Source organism: Accipiter gentilis, chromosome 12 (assembly GCF_929443795.1).
Source record: "Accipiter gentilis chromosome 12, bAccGen1.1, whole genome shotgun sequence".
NCBI lineage: Eukaryota > Metazoa > Chordata > Aves > Accipitriformes > Accipitridae > Astur > Astur gentilis.
In genome coordinates, this window is record NC_064891.1 from 22,224,666 (window position 1) to 22,242,381 (window position 17,716).

General features: G+C 42.8%; 1 protein-coding gene across 2 annotated transcripts in view; it reads left to right on the forward strand.

Moving 5' to 3' along the window:
* MMAA (metabolism of cobalamin associated A) overlaps positions 1-17,716 on the forward strand; it is a 50,733-nt gene that overhangs the window by 31,290 nt on the left and 1,727 nt on the right. The window contains exons 10-16 of one of the 2 annotated variants that reach the window (XR_007507786.1): positions 1,591-1,766; positions 3,390-3,597; positions 4,156-4,232; positions 9,331-9,406; positions 11,600-13,531; positions 15,093-15,168; positions 16,347-16,430. The gene's annotated coding sequence lies outside the window, so the exon portion shown is untranslated. The remainder of the gene's footprint in view (positions 1-1,590; positions 1,767-3,389; positions 3,598-4,155; positions 4,233-9,330; positions 9,407-11,599; positions 13,532-15,092; positions 15,169-16,346; positions 16,431-17,716) is intronic. The other variant, XR_007507787.1, reaches the window with a different exon arrangement.

The window sequence follows — 17,716 nt, forward strand, 5'->3', positions numbered from 1 at the left end:
TTTTCCTTGCTGGGTGCTCTGTTGCTCCCCCCTTGGATGCACAGTCAAGAAGGAACATTATCCATGAGTTAAAATGAGAAATATTTTTACAGAGCTTAGTGCTTCTGTAACTGTTCCTGCTGGACTATTCTAAATCATATATCATTAGAAGAATGATTGAACAGAAGTTGATAAAACATGTATTTAAAGAAAAATCATCAGTGTGTTGCCCTGGAACTTAGGATTTGGACAATCAACAGTGCACAGGTTGACTAGCAATGGGGTTCTTCTTCCAAAAACTAGTTCAGATACTCCATGGTCTTATTCCTTACAGTTTATTTAAAAATCACCCACCCACCCCATGTTAGAACATTAACAAAATTTTTGGATTGAGAATAAACATTTCAAAATGAAAAACTTGTAAGCAATTACAGTACATAGTTAGAATAGAAGCATGATAGATGTATTCTGTTCCCTGCTGCCATACCAAGGTATGGTTCAGCTGGTGAACAAACAAGGAAAAGAGGAGCTGACATTCATGGTAGTCTATGGAGAAGATACGTTATGAAACAGCAAGAAGAATGTCTGTTTTTCTCTTTTTTTCTCCTGTGCGATGCGATCTTAAGAGTTACCTGAGACAATTCACTGGCAAGCCACAGTAACTGATGTGATCCACAGTGTTTGCTGTGTGAAATTTACAAAAAAGATAAATTCAATTCCCTTTTCTGTCTTTCGGATTTGTGTGTTGTGTGGGGGACTAGTCTAATGCAGACACTTGTCCTTTGGAACTAGGTGGTTTTGTTTGTATTTGTGCCTTAAGTGAGGAAAAGTCCTTGTTGTTTGAGTAAGTGATTGTTCGCTTCTAACAAAGAAGTCAAAACCTTCACTTTTCAGAATGCATGATGAGATTCCTGTATTTTTCCTTAAAATACTATGGCAAAGTGAGTTCCTGCTGTATGTTAGTTACTGTGTCTTCATTTTCTCTTATGTTTAGATCTTTCACTGGTAGAGTAGCATAAAAAAGCTTTAATTTAGTTATACACCTTTTAAAATTACTCCATTCATAAAGTTAATCAGGGATGAACAGTATTTTTGTTTTGTTTCTTCTATTGAAAGTGCCTATTATAACCTAAAGATTATAACCTATTGTAACCTAAAGGCTATTATAACTTCAGATGACTGAGCTGACCTGCAGTGTGGCAGACTGCAATGGCTGGGGATGCGTAATGTATGTGTAATGAGAAGATACTCTCGTCAACTGTGCGGCTTGTAGCATTGCAAAGTCACACTGCTAAAGGTTTCTCTCAGCACTGAATCTATGATACAAAGATCCTGTTTGTAGTTTTCTAATTGCGACCAGCGGAAGACAAGAGTAATGTTAGTTTTTATGACTTGTTGCTAAGCAGCGTCGATCAACAAAAGTACAACCTTTTCTTTTCCTGTAACCTTGGTGAACCCAGGCTTGGACAGAGCTCACCAGCAGAAGGCAAGGGTTTCTGAAGTCGTGCAAAACTGTTGTTCAGTGTCTGTTAGCAGCGTCTGAGGGAAACCGTCTCTTCTTGACCCCTTCGTTACCTTTGCCCTTTAGTCTTCTTTCTCTCTCTCATCAAGTCTTAGAAGAAAACAGGCACCATCCTAGGAAGGTGTGGAGGATGGGAAGTTTAGAGACAAGCCAACTGTGCTAAGATGTGTCCTGCCACTTCTGGGGAAAAGGAGCTGAGCTGGTTCCCAGGCTGTGATGTCAGACCCTCCTCTCACGGCCGGAGAAACAGACTTCAGCCATCACAGTAAGGATTATTCATATTTAGAGAAGCTTTCCCAGTATTTTGGAGTAGGCAAAATAATCCATAGAGGAAAGGGAAATTAGGGTGCTAAGAATATCCTGGTTTATATCTTTTAGGAGGGATTTCACAAACTGAAGTAGGAAGGATATGGAATGTGTTTGAAAATGATCTGCACTGGGATGTAGATACAAAGACAATTTTCCCTGTTTTGTTTTGGTTTTTTTTAATCCGATCAAATCTGGCAAAGCCTGTAAAATAAGCACAAAGAGTAAGTTGCTTGTTTCACCTGACTTCTAAACTGTCAATGTTAGTCGAACTGGACAAAGGATCTTCAGTGATGTCACAAACTGCAACAATTAATGTGCCTTATGATGTCAGAAGCTTAGACTATGAACTTTTAATGTTACTCAGATGCTTGTCTTTTACTTCTAAGTAAAAACAGCTAAGTATTTGTATACCGTTTCTGCTAAAAATGTTACGATCCTGAGACATCTGTAAGCTTGTGGACATTATGTGGAGAATAATGCCTTGTCAGTCTGCTGGTTTTCTCCTCCCCCCACTGCCTTTTCCCCTCCATCCACACTTCATGATTTGTTGATAGCTGTTAATAGCAGTACGGGTCAACATATTAAAAGGTCAGCATGTGTTTCACAAGCCTGTTATGCTCTGGTGTCCCTTCTCTTCTGAAGTTCAAAGAGAAACTGCTGTTCAGCTATCCCAGTCTCATAAAATTCATGGAGTGGACTAATACTGCTGTAATCACACAAATGAGATCAGATACTCATTCCAGAAAAGGCAGCCACACAAGAAAGTGATTTCTGTCCTATGTGTCATGTCAAAAGCATGGCAAGTGGATGGTATCTGGCAGAGCTCAATCAAGTAAAATAAACAGCAAACTGGAATGTGAATTACGTTACAAGTACTGCTATTAATTTTTATTTTTTTTAATTGGACAAATCTTAACAAAGTAATCTACCTGGAAATCCTGACTGCTATCTGAGACTACGAGGAGTGACTTTTCATGCCCTTGCTTGCTGGACAGAGCAAATTTTGTTCACCAAAACAGGGTTTCTTTTTTTTTTTTGAGCTGTGAATACGATTTGTCTGTCTGCAGTGAACAACAGCTGCTAATATTTGATATCTGCAGGATTCAAAACAAGTAGCTGAAGTTACATTCTTAGCTTCTGATTTACAGGAGGAGGGAACTTAGGTCAAAATCAAGAAGCTTTTAAAACCAGTTTCAGTAAAAGTAAAAAAACTTTGTTGTTATAAGTGGTGTGATGCAAAATACCTGGCTGGTTCTTTCTGCGTGCAGTGGCAATAGAACCTGAGTAGATTTGAAGATTCATGTTTCAAACTTTAGATAATTAAAATATTGTTATCCTTCACCTTTTCTTTTAGCTATCCATTAGAATGTGGCATTCTTTTACAACTGAAAAAGTGTCTTTATTGTGAGACTCTTTAATGCTGTCATTTCCACATCTGCAATAACCAGGCAGACCATGCCGGCTGTACAGCACTAGCACAACTAAAAGCTACTGAATATTTTATTTCTGTACCAAAATTAATCAGTTATTCTGAATTATGACGTGTTGAATAGGCAAGCCCCAGTTTCATGTCTTGCAGGATGCACGTGGCTTTCAGTTTAGCTGCAAACGCTGCTCCGCGCACCCGCTCCCACCGCACACAACTCCTTGCTGTGGACTTGCTCCTATTAGAAATGCTGCGGTTTCTCCACACTCTGACATGAGGAAAGGACGGCGTTTGAGCACGTGCCTAAGCGTGATTGAATAGGGGTCCTAGAATCTAGGCCGCCTGAGTTTCATCCCATTAGGTGAGTCAGTTCTCCATTTTTGGGGTAGTAAATGTCACATGCAGTGAGACAGGAAAATTCAGAGGGAAGCTGGAATAATTAAAATAATCTTGTTTGGTCCACTGCCAACTCTTTCATCTTAGAAAACATTGATCTGGAGACATACACAGATCCTGTAAACGACCTGGTCTGGAGAGTTCTCATCTAACATTTTGAACATGTATCCCTTAGCGGGCATCTAAAGTGCAAGGATATTTCTGTGGGACGATTTGAATGGTTTTGGCTTCATAATTTTTTTTTCTTTATTGGCTGCTGCTCAAGATTAAGGCTGGACTAAGTGGATCCTCAGGTTAGCGTGGCATTTCCTCATGTAGCTTGCATCACAAAATCACCCCGAAAGAAAAAGGGTTTTACAAACAAGTCTTGTATAACTTAGGAAGAAAAATAACTTTGCAGGGAAAGCTGAAAATGGAGACTTAAATCTTGTACAAGCTGGATAGAATTAAGGCTACTCTAGTTGTTTAGTTTCTGAATCTAAAAGCCGTAACATTTCCTCTCTTCCTGTGCTTATTAATCTAGAGTGTTTGCAGCAAACCCCCTTGTTCACACGCCAAGAAATGGCAGCGGAGAGAAACAAATCGCGACGAACGACCAAGGTAAATCTCTTTATTCTGAAAATTATTCCTCAGCCAACCTCTCAGGAACTTCCATTTTCTGGATGATTCTTGATGAAACGGTGAGAGCGCTTCACAGAGGAAACAATCCCTCGGAAAGTTGTCTGACGACGGCCCTGCTGGGAGGGCAGCCACCGGCACCGGGGACAGGACCGGGGACCGGCGGACGGGCTGGCTGGGAGCAGCCGCAGTCCTTACGTCTCCCTTGCAGTACCTATAGGGAGCCCGTAGATGGTGCCGTATAGCAGGGCTCAGCCCCTGGGGGCTCTGCTCCGGGCGGCGGCTGCTCCGGGGGGGTCAAACTGCATTAGGGATGCCTTTGACACCCCCCCCCACCCCCCCTTCCACCCACCGAGGGTGTGCTTTAAGAAGCTGGTCAAAGGTTTCCTTAGCAAGTGCCTGATTTCATCACCCACTGCACTTGGGCTGCTGATGAAATTCAAACTGGTTTGGGTTTTGGGTTTTTTTTTTTTCCCCCCGTGAAGTTGCTGGGTAAGAGAAAATTAATTCCAAAACGTTGCAGGAGTAAATTGTAGAAGCAAAAGTGACCATCAGGGCCTGCGTGTTAACACCGGGGTGTTCCACACAAGTCCAGGCTTTCTGACCCGGGGAGGAAACACCCCCCTTTGCTTTCAAAGTGTTGTACCCCACCACTTGCTAAGGAAGCACATCCCTGTCCTTCGTTTTCTCTATATCCGTGGATCCATAGCCCAGGTCTAAAATTTTGCCGCAGTTCAATTTGGAGAACGTGGCTAAGCTGTCTCTGGGCTCCGTTAATTAAGATCAGTAAATGCAATCTGTCAGTAGAGATGTATTAAATACTAGATTTCAAACATGGATTTCGATAAGTGCTGTAATTTAATTCTTGTAAAACTTGAATCACGTCATGCTTAAACATTTGTGTCAAATATATTGCTGTCTATCTGTCTGTAAACCAAAGTGCTTTCAAATAACAGCTGAAGAGTTTCTGAGGGCATTCGAGGATCATCGTGATGGAAGAACTGCATTCACCCTGGGAAACTTCCTCACATAAATATGGGTGCGGTGTTGTGGCTTTCAGGTTAAATCTTCCATGCTGTGAAACTAGCTTTATTTCTGAAGAATTGGGGATGCAGATTTAGGAATTTGAGTTGTGCTGTCAATTACAAGGTAATTGAAATGGAATTTCCTACAGCGGGATGGGTCTCGGGCCGCAAAGTAAGTTTTGTTTGGAAGCTGTTGGTGAAATTATGAAAGGGAGTTATTAGACAACTCTCAAATACCGTATCAGTATCTAGCCCTTTTTTTTGTAGTAAGGCAGGAGAGAAGTGAGATGTTGAAAACAAATTGATCTCTGCCCCTTGGAAAAGAGTTAAGTGATGGGTTTTTTTCTAAGTTGGGAGTATAGCTTTCCTGTAGTTTTATTGTGTGCTTATGCACGTTCCTGTAATTTGTAAGTGGATCAGATTGTTTCCCAACTTTTACCACAATTTGAGGAGGTTAAGCCTGGGAATATTCCGCCAAAGCAAATTAAATAATTCGTGTTTTCAGAATGACTTCATTTAGTCGTGACTTTTATTTATTTAGGGAGAGAGGGAGAGAGAGGGAGAGAAAGAGCCGGTGTTGTTACAGTGTCTGCTGTATTTTTTTAATCTCTGTAACTTCCTATAACCCAACTATTTTTTTTTGACCTTTGAAACGTACCAGACTGCATAAACTGAGTATCCGCTGTGTGTCCTGCTTGTCCCGATAATTTTCATCCTATGGTCTCTGCACGCTGTTATTTTAGGTGTATCCTTTGCCATTATGTGAGTTGTTAACGTTACCCTGCATTCTGCTGGTGTGTAGGTGGGAACAAGTACTGAGCTTTTCTTTCTTGCGTGTTGAGAAACTCTGTAGCTGAAATCACTGACAAGTTAAATGTAACTAGCTGGTGACCTGTAGCCTAAAGCTAGTGGCTATAGGTTCTCACCTGTGAAAAGGGAATCTTGCAGCTCTGTGCAGTATGTTCTTCCATCTGCAGCTGAATTTCTGCCGTGTTAAAATCCTCAAGCAGCTGCAGCAGTGTGTCACACTGATCTGGCATTTTGCATCCTCAAAGCTCTGCTCAAATATTTGAACTGAGTGAAGCGCTCCACCGAGCTGAGAGGTAGGCGAGCATGGCTACAACTCTACACAAAAAGAAACAGCCCCTGAGAGCTTAAAGCAACTTTCCCTCGTCACGCAGCAAGTCAATGGTGGAGCTGGAATTACAGCTCGGGAGGTTCCTGGCTCGTGCTACACTACAATGCTGTGGAGAAAGGTCATTTCCCAAAATAGCAAGTTCCCATTTGTTATTGATAATAGGGCAACAAAGGGCTCTAGATAGGTCGCTGTATAATGTCCTTAATACTACATAATTAGCAACTTTGCAAAATTGGCTACATTGCATTTTTCTGGGGCAGTATCACTTCCAGAGTTAGTTTTGTCTACTCTGCTCTTGAGAGGTATTTTTGTTTTGGCTCTTCTAATGCAACTTTATTTAAAGTAAATAGGGACATTTACAAAGTAGGCATAAATAGCCTCCCCACTGATTAACAGCCTCCCCAGTCACATTAAACCACATGTCCGACTCACCTTTCAGATCAGTACAGCTCATCTGCTGTGATCAGTACGTGTTTGTGGGCCTGCGGACAGCAGCCGGGGCACTTTCCTCTGCCACTTGGAAGCCATTGAGCAGAGCTCTGTCTGCCTGGGGGGAATATAGAGGTGATAGAGGATTTTGGTGGCAACCTTTTCCCTGTGTTGTGCAGACGCGGCCAGCGCTAGCATTACTTGGGCAGCATAGGAGCTCAGGTGCAAGTATGGGAGCCCACAGAGGTGCCAGATTTGGTGATGGTCTTCAGGCCTTCCAGGGAGGACAGGGGAGAGGATGCTAAATACTTGTGAAGGGGTTTTCACTGAGATTTGGTCCCAGCCATTCCTCAAAAGTCCCTGGGGCTGGGGTATCTGGTAGGTATTGCTGGATCTTGTAGATGTTTTAGTTTTTTTAATCTGCCTCTTATAAAATGCAGTTAATGCCCTTTGAACTTATTGGTTTTGGCAGTGTACTTACTGAAGCTTTCTGTTTCTTGTTTTTCTTTTAAATGAATTATTTGAACTGCTAGGCTACTTAGCAAATTTAAAAGAGTCACTGAGTAGTAAGTATGAAGCTTGAGTTTATTTTTTTACTGAGCACCTAGATCTATGCATGTGCAACTGAAAGAAGAACAAAACGGTATTTTCTCTTGGCCAAATCTGAAAAATTGCAGTGAATAACGGTGGGAAGAACAACATTCACAAAAGAAATAGTTGTCGAATCAATTTACACAGTCCTGTTTTGGTTTGAGTTTGGGTGAAGTGTTTCCAAACAGGCAAACACCAGGGGGGAAGAAAAGTGGAAAACAAAATGTGTAAGGAAAGTTAAGTAACCAGAGCAGGTATAGCATACAGACATGGCAAGGGTGCTGTTCTCTCATCTTTATATCTGCAGATATACGTATTTGAATTAATAAAGCAATAGGAGCTTTGTGTGCTGCATTTGCTTTTTAATGCTTGTTGGGAGAAGTAATTGGATCTATTGTTGTGGGCATTGGGAATGCCAGCTTGGCTCTTACGGTCACTGATTTGTGAACATGACCTTCTGGAGGTCAAAACGCTGGAGAGCTTGCTCTGTTTAATTCTCAGAGGTACCAGTCATAATAGTTACTGCATTGAAAAACCAATGTAGATGTTCCCTGCTTCTGCCTAGTTTGTTGTTTGTACTGAATTGTGGGTGTGGTTTTTTGGTGTTTGGTTCCCCCCCCCCCCCCCCCCCACTAATTATTCTCTTTATTTTCAAGTGGATTCAGATTTTTTGATATTTTTTTTTTTAAACCACAATTGAGTTTTCACAACTGAAGTTGGTTAAATAACTGATTAGAGAGAAGTAAATATTAGTCAGTGTTTTCGAGTGATGTTTTGGTACTTGATCAGGCATCCTGCTTTCATTCTTCCTGGTAATCAAGTCAGCCAGACATAGTCAAACAGTCCCACATAGGAAAAAACAGTGTACTTTCAGCAAAAGAGGGGAAAAAAATATCTCTTGTGATTCATGCCAAATGATTCATGGTAAATGCTGATGGCTACATAATTTCTGTGTTGAGTACATCTGCCTTCCCTACTGGGGTACTCCAGAGAGACCTGAGTAAAACATCCTACAAAAAAAGAGAAAATCGATCTCTTTAGAGTCTCTCAGTTCATGATCCTGGTCTCGCCGTTTGGGCAGTGCAAAGCTTGAGTCCTTGTGGCAGAAAGGGAGGCTTCAAGGTCTGTGTGGTTTGCGTTTTCTGGCATCAGATGGCTTAGTGGTTCCTCATGGTATGAGTCCTTTCCAAGAGCTAGGGGAGTTGCCGTCAGTCCTCAACTTTCGTCCTACAAACCTGTCAAAACATAGTATTTTAACACCAAGCATGACATGAAGCAACCCATAGATTTTGCGATCCATCACCAGATCTGCTGGACTTACAGCAAAGCAGTCATGGCATTGGCGAGTAGATCGCCTCCCGTAAGGTTCCTGGATGGTTCACATGGGGGTAGTTGTACTTCTTCAGAGCTTCTTTATCTCTCCCTAAAAGCCCACCAAGATATACCTACCATGTTGCCCCTATCAAAGATTCCGTTTGAGCTGATTTGAATGTTTTTATTTTTATTTTTTTAATGCTGGTGAATAGCCTTCTTGCACAACACTGCTCCTTAAAAATGCTTACATTACCAGATGAAATCTGCATCTGCTATAGGGCTGTTTGGGATCTGTGGGTATGCTTACTATGTCTAGGTAGTAGTGATGTTTTTCTGGGATTAGGAGAGTTTAGACCTCCTTAAAACTGGACTCCTATTTACAACAGATTTGAGTATTTTTATGTCTTGCTAGAGAGCCTTATTTTTTCTCTGTTGCTCTATGGCTCGGTCAGGGCAAGCGGCATGCTGTATATCTGCCTGCACTTGTTTGGAATTGATGCAGTGCACTGTGTGTTGTACACAGATTTACAGCCAAGGTAAAAGGGACAACCACTTGTTACCATCTTTTTTTTCCCCTCCTCAGTATGTCAAACTGCTCTCTGTTCCTTCAGAAGTGGATTGGACTACACAGAACCAGGGAAAATATGCCAAAGGAAACGGTGAGCAGAGTCCTAAATCAACTACCTTGGGTCTCATTTTCTTCTGGGTTCTGCATCTCTGACTTGTTTTTGACCGGGGCTTTTTCACTGCTTTGTGATGGGGAAGAACTACTGAGGTTATAAAAGGTTTTGCAGCTGGAAGAGAGAAGATGGAGGGTTGGCAAGATCAAGACTCCTGAGCTGTTGTGTAAATAACTTTAAGGGCATAGTTTTTTTCAAGAAGCCTGTTTGCGGTTAACTAGTTCAAGGCATTGCTCCTAGTCAGGAAACCTGGGTTCTGTACCCCCAACACATTCAAATCCGCTTGGATCACCCCCCGCCTTATTTTTCCTTGATATCTTTTGTTTACATGGTGTGGCCTTGCTAAAACTATCCATGCCTCGAGTTTTCCTTCTGCTCATGTTTCAAGATTCTCATGAAGGTATATTTCTGCAATCTTTCTGGCAGTGAATTGCACTGTGTATTGTTCCTCTTTTCCTTACTTCTGTCCATAGAGTGTGAAATTCATGCTAGTTTTAATTACTAAGAGCAAAATCCCACTTCTGCAAAGCTCTTCTCTTTCATTTCCTTCCACGCAGTACCTTTGCATCACCGTCTTCTGACTCATTTGGCAAAGGCTGACGGACCTCTCTCTACCCTGAGAGGGCAGGGCAGGTTGCAATCCTGGCAGTAAGAGGCACCTGACAGATGCAGCCCTCTTCACTAGTGTTAGATGTGGTAAGGGAAAACGCATTTTTCAGTTGGAGTTAGAAAAGGGTCCCCACTACAGTCCCTCACCCAAAATCCTGACCGTTTCTCTTGAAAAGATGCTAAACTTCTATCATGTGTCCGAGTGGCTGGTGTCACAGTATGAAATCTTTATTTATAGATGTATGTAAATAAAAATCCGTCTTCCCCTACAAATTGTCAAATTGTATTTCCCAAAAGCTGAAGAATCTGCAGTCCATTAACTCTGGAGTTAATGAGTGAGTCTGAGTCTCTAGAAGGAGCACCTTTTGTTCAAAAAGACTTGTTTGTTTTAATTTGGCTGCTGACATGGGTTGTCTGCAGTTTCTTCCTGGAAAAAAAAAAAAAGAACATACTGCTTTTAAAGTGTTAAAAAGAAAGTCACTGCACTGTGGTATAGTTGAGGGGGCATATGATATAGTGGCAGCACAGAAAAAAATAAGATGTGCAGTCAAGGGATGAGGATGGATAATTACTTTAATAAGGTGTTCATCTTCTGACATTATTTGTGCAAGGAAGAGGGTAGATCATTGGAAGCAGGTGCCCTGAGCAGCTGGTATGGCTGTCTGCTGTTCACCTTTCCAGGACGCGTGTTTGAATTATGCTGTACTGTTTGATCATAAACAGGAAAAAGAACCATATTTTGAACTGGAAGTACCTCGAGATTAACTTCCATGCCTTATAAATTAAGAAACAGCAGTTGTTTTGCTTCAGGGCCAGCCTGCAAACCATGGTGGGTACATTCCCCATTTCCTAGTTAGGCTGCATATTTTCTGACACCTCTTGCATCCAAAGTAACCTGCAGGCTCTGTCAGGGCACAGCCATATTGAGCTTGCTGGTGAGACGGTGTTGGTTTCAGGTCCTCCTACATCTCCGATCACAGCCTCAAACTCCCACCTCTCCATTTCTGGAGAGTTTTATTGCCATTCTCAGGTGTTACCACCTGAGTCTTAGGTCCTCCCTTTAATGACCTGGAGACTGGATGGGGTCTGGCACATGCCTGATCGTCCATTAGGAAGAGAAACCGTGTTTATTTGCAAGAACACCGCGAGACCTATCAGTATGGGCACCTGGGTGGTGTGCAGATGGGCTGTTGTCCTCCTTGGGCTGTCTCTGCCCAGTGTCCCAGATGGCCCGCTGGAGTTGAGTAGGGTGAGACTTTCTTCCCTGCAGTTTCAGAGCACTTAGGAGCTGTCTTTGGCCTGTGCCTGTGCATGGGAGGTTTCTCTGTGTTCTCCCAACTTCCCGGCAGATCTTTCAAAGACCTTTGAGTAGGTGGGAGGGGATCTTTCCTTGAAGGTAGCTTTCTTCGTTGGCTGTCCTATTTATTGCCAGGAAGGAAAGGGGAAACAAGGCTACCATCAGAATTAAAGTTGAATGCTTCCGTGGAGTTCAGATTTCACTTGACTGACAATATTAATTGCATTACTGGGTGTTGCGGGTGCTTTTTCCTCTTACGTTAACAGGAGAGAAGTTTTCAGGAAGTCCCCCTGCCTTACTGGGTCTGTGATGAGAAGATTTGAGGGACTTAGCAGCCTTCCCATAGAAGCGGGATAATTGATTTGAGTTTGTTATGACACTGCAACTTGATACAACAAGTGAGCCACCCTCTGCAAGAACAGAGCAGGAGGAGACAAGGTCTGCGCACTTCTGTGAGTACTGTTGGGGTGGAAGTTCTCTGGCTTTCAGTGTTTGGACAGTAAATTCAATGTCAACATACGTACAGACACCAGATATCAGAGGAGTTAGAGGTAAATAGCTATTCTTTTTGAGGTTTCAAGAAAGAGCTGCAGAGATGAGGGATTTCTCTGAGTTTTTGGCCTGCCATGAATTGGCAGATGACTTGGGAGGAGATGGTCCCCGGTTGTTTGGCAGTGCCAAGAGCGAGATTTGAACGATGCAAGCTTTTGGCAGCTAGGGAACATTCACACTAGAGACTTCAGAGTCCTGGCCTCATTTTGGCTGCCAGTGACAGTTTTTGCTGATCTATTTTATTTTTATTTGGTCATTAAAAGTAAAAGTTATGTGTCTCAGTTCCTCTGTTAGTCTAGCCCAGGAAGCTAAAAAAGTCCCAAGGGAAACAAATTTTCTGGTCTATACAAAAAAACCACCCCACCCATTTTGTTTTGGCTTCCTAAAAATGGAGGATTCTTGAAGTCTCTACCACCAAATAAGAGCCTGGATCTTGACAAGCTATTGATTAGGTGACAAAAAACCTAAAGACAGGACTCATGTGACTTGTGCTGCCAATGGCACAATCTAAAAGTTGAGAAACTGGCTATTACAGTGATAGAATCAAAAATCCTGATGGAAAACAGCCAGTTTCTGAAGAACGCTCAGGAAAACCTCTCTGCATAAAGGATTTTGGGAACCAGATCCAAAGGCAGTCGGTGAGAACATGGCCAGTAGCGCTGATCGTCAGGAACCACAAATTCTGCTCCACAGGAAATTCCTGCGTCTTTTAAAACTTGTCTGACAGCAAAATATTCCACTGAAAGAAACCTCTGAGCAATCCCAATTTCTGGATTTTTTTTTTTAAATTCTTCTTTCTCCTGAAGTGTTAGTCAGTAGCATTTACCCTGAGAGCCGGAACCGAGGAATGAATGGGCCGATCTAGCAGGGTCAACTCTTTTACCACATCTGGAAGTGAACTGTGAGCAGAATGAGCTTTTCATGTTAGTGGAGGGGGCCAGAGCAGGGTAACGGTGATGATGACGAGGAGAAAGTGGCCTCTGCTTTGTGGCAAGAGCAAACAGAGTGGGACTGTCCAGCTCAAGGGCCTGCAGCAGGCAGCCATAAAACAGCTTGGGAAAGGTTAATCGGGAGCTATTTTTGCAGTGCAAGTAGTGAGGGGGGAATTTAGTGTATTACTGCAGCAAAGTACTTTTTACGTAATGGGTTTACAGGTAACTCATGGAACAATGCGGTGCTGGAGATACGGATAAGGTTGAAAGACCAGGTTCAGTGACAACAGGTCAATCCTGCCTCCGAATCATAAGTACTTACGTCTCGGGCAGTCACGTTAGGAACACGTCAGGTGTGATTTACTACGGCAGCACCAAAGGGACCTTAGTTAATTAAATAGAGCTTAGAAGAAACACGAGCAGATTTTTTCCCGTTAAATTCCTGGTTACACGAGTTGAGCTGGGCCAGGATGCTGCGGAGGGGTGTCTTTCCAGGTACACACCCCACTGTGACTGCAGCATGGCCGGGAAGCAGCTGGAGCTCAGCACCAAGCGAGCGTTGGGCCATTAGGTGATGAGCGGAGCCGTTGAGTGTCCTGCGACCATCCACCTGGAGCTGAGTACTGCCAAACCTCTACGCACTGATGGGCTCGCTGTCGGAAAGCGGAGCTGCCGCAACCGAGTTAAAGAAGGTGCTTGCAAGTGCTTTAGGCGGTAGGTACGTACATGTAGAGGTGTGTAATAACCTCTTGCAGTGCACATGGCATTGTTTTCCTGTTAAAATTGAATGTGATTTAAATTTTATTATGCAGTTTTTAGCTTTATTAGACTAGCCACAGGAAAGTAACAGTGTGTTTATCGCAAAATGTGTTTATCCATAAAATGTGATATCCCAATTTTGGGAAGTGATTAAGTGCACCCTTAATTGTATCTTCCTGGTTTGAGTGGCTGGAGGACTGTTATTCCTGGCTCTGTCTATCTTAGAGAAATCTGTCACTTTGAAAAAGAATGAAACTTGACTGGTAAAAATGCAATCTTATCACAGCATCACCATGTAACTGGATCTTACTTATTTTTAATTGCAATGTCAACTTAAAAGATGCAGCGCATATTTTAAAATCACATTAACATTATATTTAGATCTTTTCATTAAGTTTTAGCTATGGAGTCCCATTAAAAATAGGTGTCTAGGTATAAAAACATGAAGTCTTAATGCTTGCTTACTAAATATTCAGAGTGCAGATGGGCATCGCTCTGATAACACCTGCAAATAGAGCTATTCTGGTGCGTTTTAAAAGTGTCACGCCACCAATGTATGCATATTATTTCAGAATCACACTGATGGAGGGAGCGCTCCTGCAGCTATTTATCTTTACTTACATTCCCATGCCATTTAAACTTTTTTTTTAATCAATTTCAGGAAAAAAGATACAGCGATTTTATTGCTAAAACAACTACTGTTTCTAACTGTAATGGAATGCAATTGTATGCTGTGTACTGGAAAGTCTAGATATCAGGGAAGTGTTAATCCCTGCAATACAAGAAATACAAAACATGTATAGTTCATCATCATTTATTTTTCTGGTTCTAGCAAGAAATTCTGCACTAATGTACCCACACAGTTTTAGAGAAGTTAGTCCTACAAGAAAGCCAAATGACTTTTTGCTTTCTCCTCAAGCAACACTTGCTGTCAGTACCCAGACGAAGTCTGTGAGCGTGACGCTGCACAGGGCGAGATGTGCGACAGGGTGGAGGTGCCCGAGGCAGCGCAGCGCTCTGGCTTTTTGGCAAATGAGTCAGCGCTGGCCATCGCCCTGGTAGTGCCGCTGTTGTGGGTGCTCAGGCAGAGAGGAGCAGCAAGCCTTTTCTGAGCTGGGGCTAGACCAGGCTCATGTGATTATTTGTGGCAAAATGCTTAAGGAGGCAGTGAAGGCAAGCCAGGGGAAACATGCTCTTATTCATTCATGCAGTTATGCATAAATAGGTTCTAAAGTCCTACGCAACTATGCGTGAGCATGTTAGTTATAGCTTTGACCCTCCCAACTGGCTTCCTGTTACATCTGTTAAAAAGCAAATTCTTCAGTCTAGCGTGTGAATGAACATTCCAGTCTTAAATAACAGGGAAAGAATCAAGAAACTGTTTGATATTTTTCTGACCAGCCAGAAAGCGAGGCCTATTTTTGGTTTTGGTCACATTAGGCTGTGCTGTGAACATCGGCCTGAAGGTCTAGGTGCTCAGCGGTAGACAGCATTTTCCTATTCTTTATTTAAACAGGCACCTTCCCAGAAGAGTAACAATCCAAATTTGCAGTTCCAGTGGAGTGCTGTCTGAGAAGTGCTGGAAAAAAAAGGTATGTGATAGAAAGTAGAGGTTTGAAAAGTAAAGTAGAGCTGAACTACATGCAAACAACAGAGGATACTACAGGAACTCAGTCTTTTTTCATTAACTATAGCCTAAATTGGAAAGCCTGTTGGTTTTGTGGGGGTTTTTTTCAGAGTTGTGCCATATGTTGCATTTTAATCATGGTTGAGGGGGAGGGAAATGGAACAATTAAAAACCCCAAACCAAACCAAAACAAAGGAAAACCACCTCCTAGCATGGAATGCCCGCCACCCCCCCATCTTAAAGTAGGGAAATAGGCTGCAGAGGCTTCACAAGGCTGCGAAGAAGTGCCAGAGTATCACTTTGTGCTCTTCCACTGTACAGTTCTTGGGGTTTTTTCTTTTGGGGGTGGGGTGGGTGTGGGTGGGGTGGTGGTGTTCTTTAGTTTGGGGGGGGCAGGGGTGTTTAACTTAATGAAACATTTCCAGTTGGTGCGTGTCCCCACTGCCCACCCCTGCTACTGCTCAGCTCCAGCTCTAAATTACCTTTTTTTCTTTTTTTTTTCTTTTAATTTTTAAAATGGTGGGTGCTTAAGAACATCATACATGTAAATATAGCCACTGCCGGGTTGGTCAAAGACAGCTGTTGTGCACATGTGGAAGCACAACAGCTGCATTTCTGATGTATTTCCTGGTATCTAGCAACTGGATGGGTTCCTAGTATACATAGCATTATGTTCCCAAGAGCTATGCAGCAAGCCCACAAGCCAAGTAAAATTCTGGTCTTTGGTTCAGCTCTAACCTGTTTACTCAGCCTGGATTTGCCAAAAGACACGTGTGACGTCTGAGCCGTCCTGACGGGCTCGATGCCAGCAGTGCTGTGCTCCAGCCGGTGTGCGCTCCTGGGGAAACCAGGCAGCGGGCTGCTCCCTGCAACCTCCCACCAGGACGTTTTAGGGCAAGATTTTTAAAAGCAGCTAGTGGATTTGTTTGGTCAAAATCAATCACCTTGAAGACGCTCACCTTTCAAGAGGCATTGAACTTGGGGCACTAAACCCACCCCCATCCCTTTTCCAAGGGCTCCTGCTGGGCACTCAGGCCTCAGCTGCCCCACATCCAAGGTTAGCTGTCGCTTTGGGAATTTTTAGATGCTTCACTGGTAGTTTCTGAAACTTTGATGCAAAAGACGGTGCCTCTTTCCTTGCAGACTACTTGAATGCCTCTGCGATGAGAAGATGACACGCCACTTACTGCAGCTCCACAGACACTGTAGTGGTTGGCAGACCTCCGGGTAGGAGTGATTGCACTGGTGTTTTATTAGCTCTTGGAAAATATATAGCAGGGAGGAGGCTGTGCAGGCTCCCGCAAGGCCTTCCTGAGCTCTGACCCCTCGGGCAAGAGGCTAGATTGCTTCTACAGCCAGTACTTAACCTTGCTGCTGAGACTTGTCAACAAGGAGGCCAATTAGCAGCAGATACGATGGTGGATGATATAATGCAGATGTCTGTTTCTTACGGGCACAACTGATATATTTTTAACACAACACGTATTTTAAAACATGGCTCTCCATAAACGATGCCATCTCCTGCAAAAGAATCCCCCTCTACAGTCAAGTGTTACAGAAAATTTTAGGGTTTTTTTTTCCCCAAGTCTTTTCTTAAGCCTTATTCTGCTGGGCTCACGATGACTACGGCAGGTATAGGATTATAAGAAACAATTCTGCTTGAAAAAATGTCCACTTTTAAGTTAATTATTATTTTTTTTAACATATATGGCATATTAAAAATACACATAGCTGCAGAATGGAAACGGGGCAGTTCTTGCTGTCCTGAGAAGGTCAGTACACAAACTGAGATGTTTTCTATCACCACGGATGTATATTGGTGCACGTATCAGAAAAGACAGCTTAGGGAAAGTTGAGGTAATTGACTAAAATTGTGCAGGTCTACGAGCACATTTTAGCCATGTGCTGCAAAGGACAGTGTCTCTTTATCACATACCAGCATGTGACACTGATACCTCTATTTGGGTGCACATAGGGTTCTTCTGTCAGATGTGTGGGTTTTGGTAAAGCTAGAGAGGCGGATTACATGAGGATGGTTGATGTTTTGGTTGACATTAGGCCTGAGCTTTAAAACAAAAGTTCACAGTAAGACTCAGGGGCTGGAGCTACTGCAAGTCTTGCACTTGACTGCTAGCTGACTACTTATGCAGGCAGGATAATTCAGTCCTCTGCTCAGCCCCCTCCTAGAGACATCGAGACACTGTCAAATAGAGTCGAGAGCTTCCAGAGACAGCCGCATCCCCCTTCCGGTGCCAGCCAATGTGCTCTTTGACTCACTCCCTTCATCTTCTCTGCTTATTTAACTGAAAATTTAAACCTACATCTTAAACTATTGTCTCAATTAAATGAACGGTTACAATAATTTACACCAGAACTGTAGCATTTTACGCAAGCAGAGGTCTGTCTTAAAACCATCAAGATATAATCAGGGCTTGATAGATCAATCTCTGAAATAACCTTTCAGAATTAGAGAATTTGCATGATTTGTCTTTTAACTGCGAGAATAACTATTT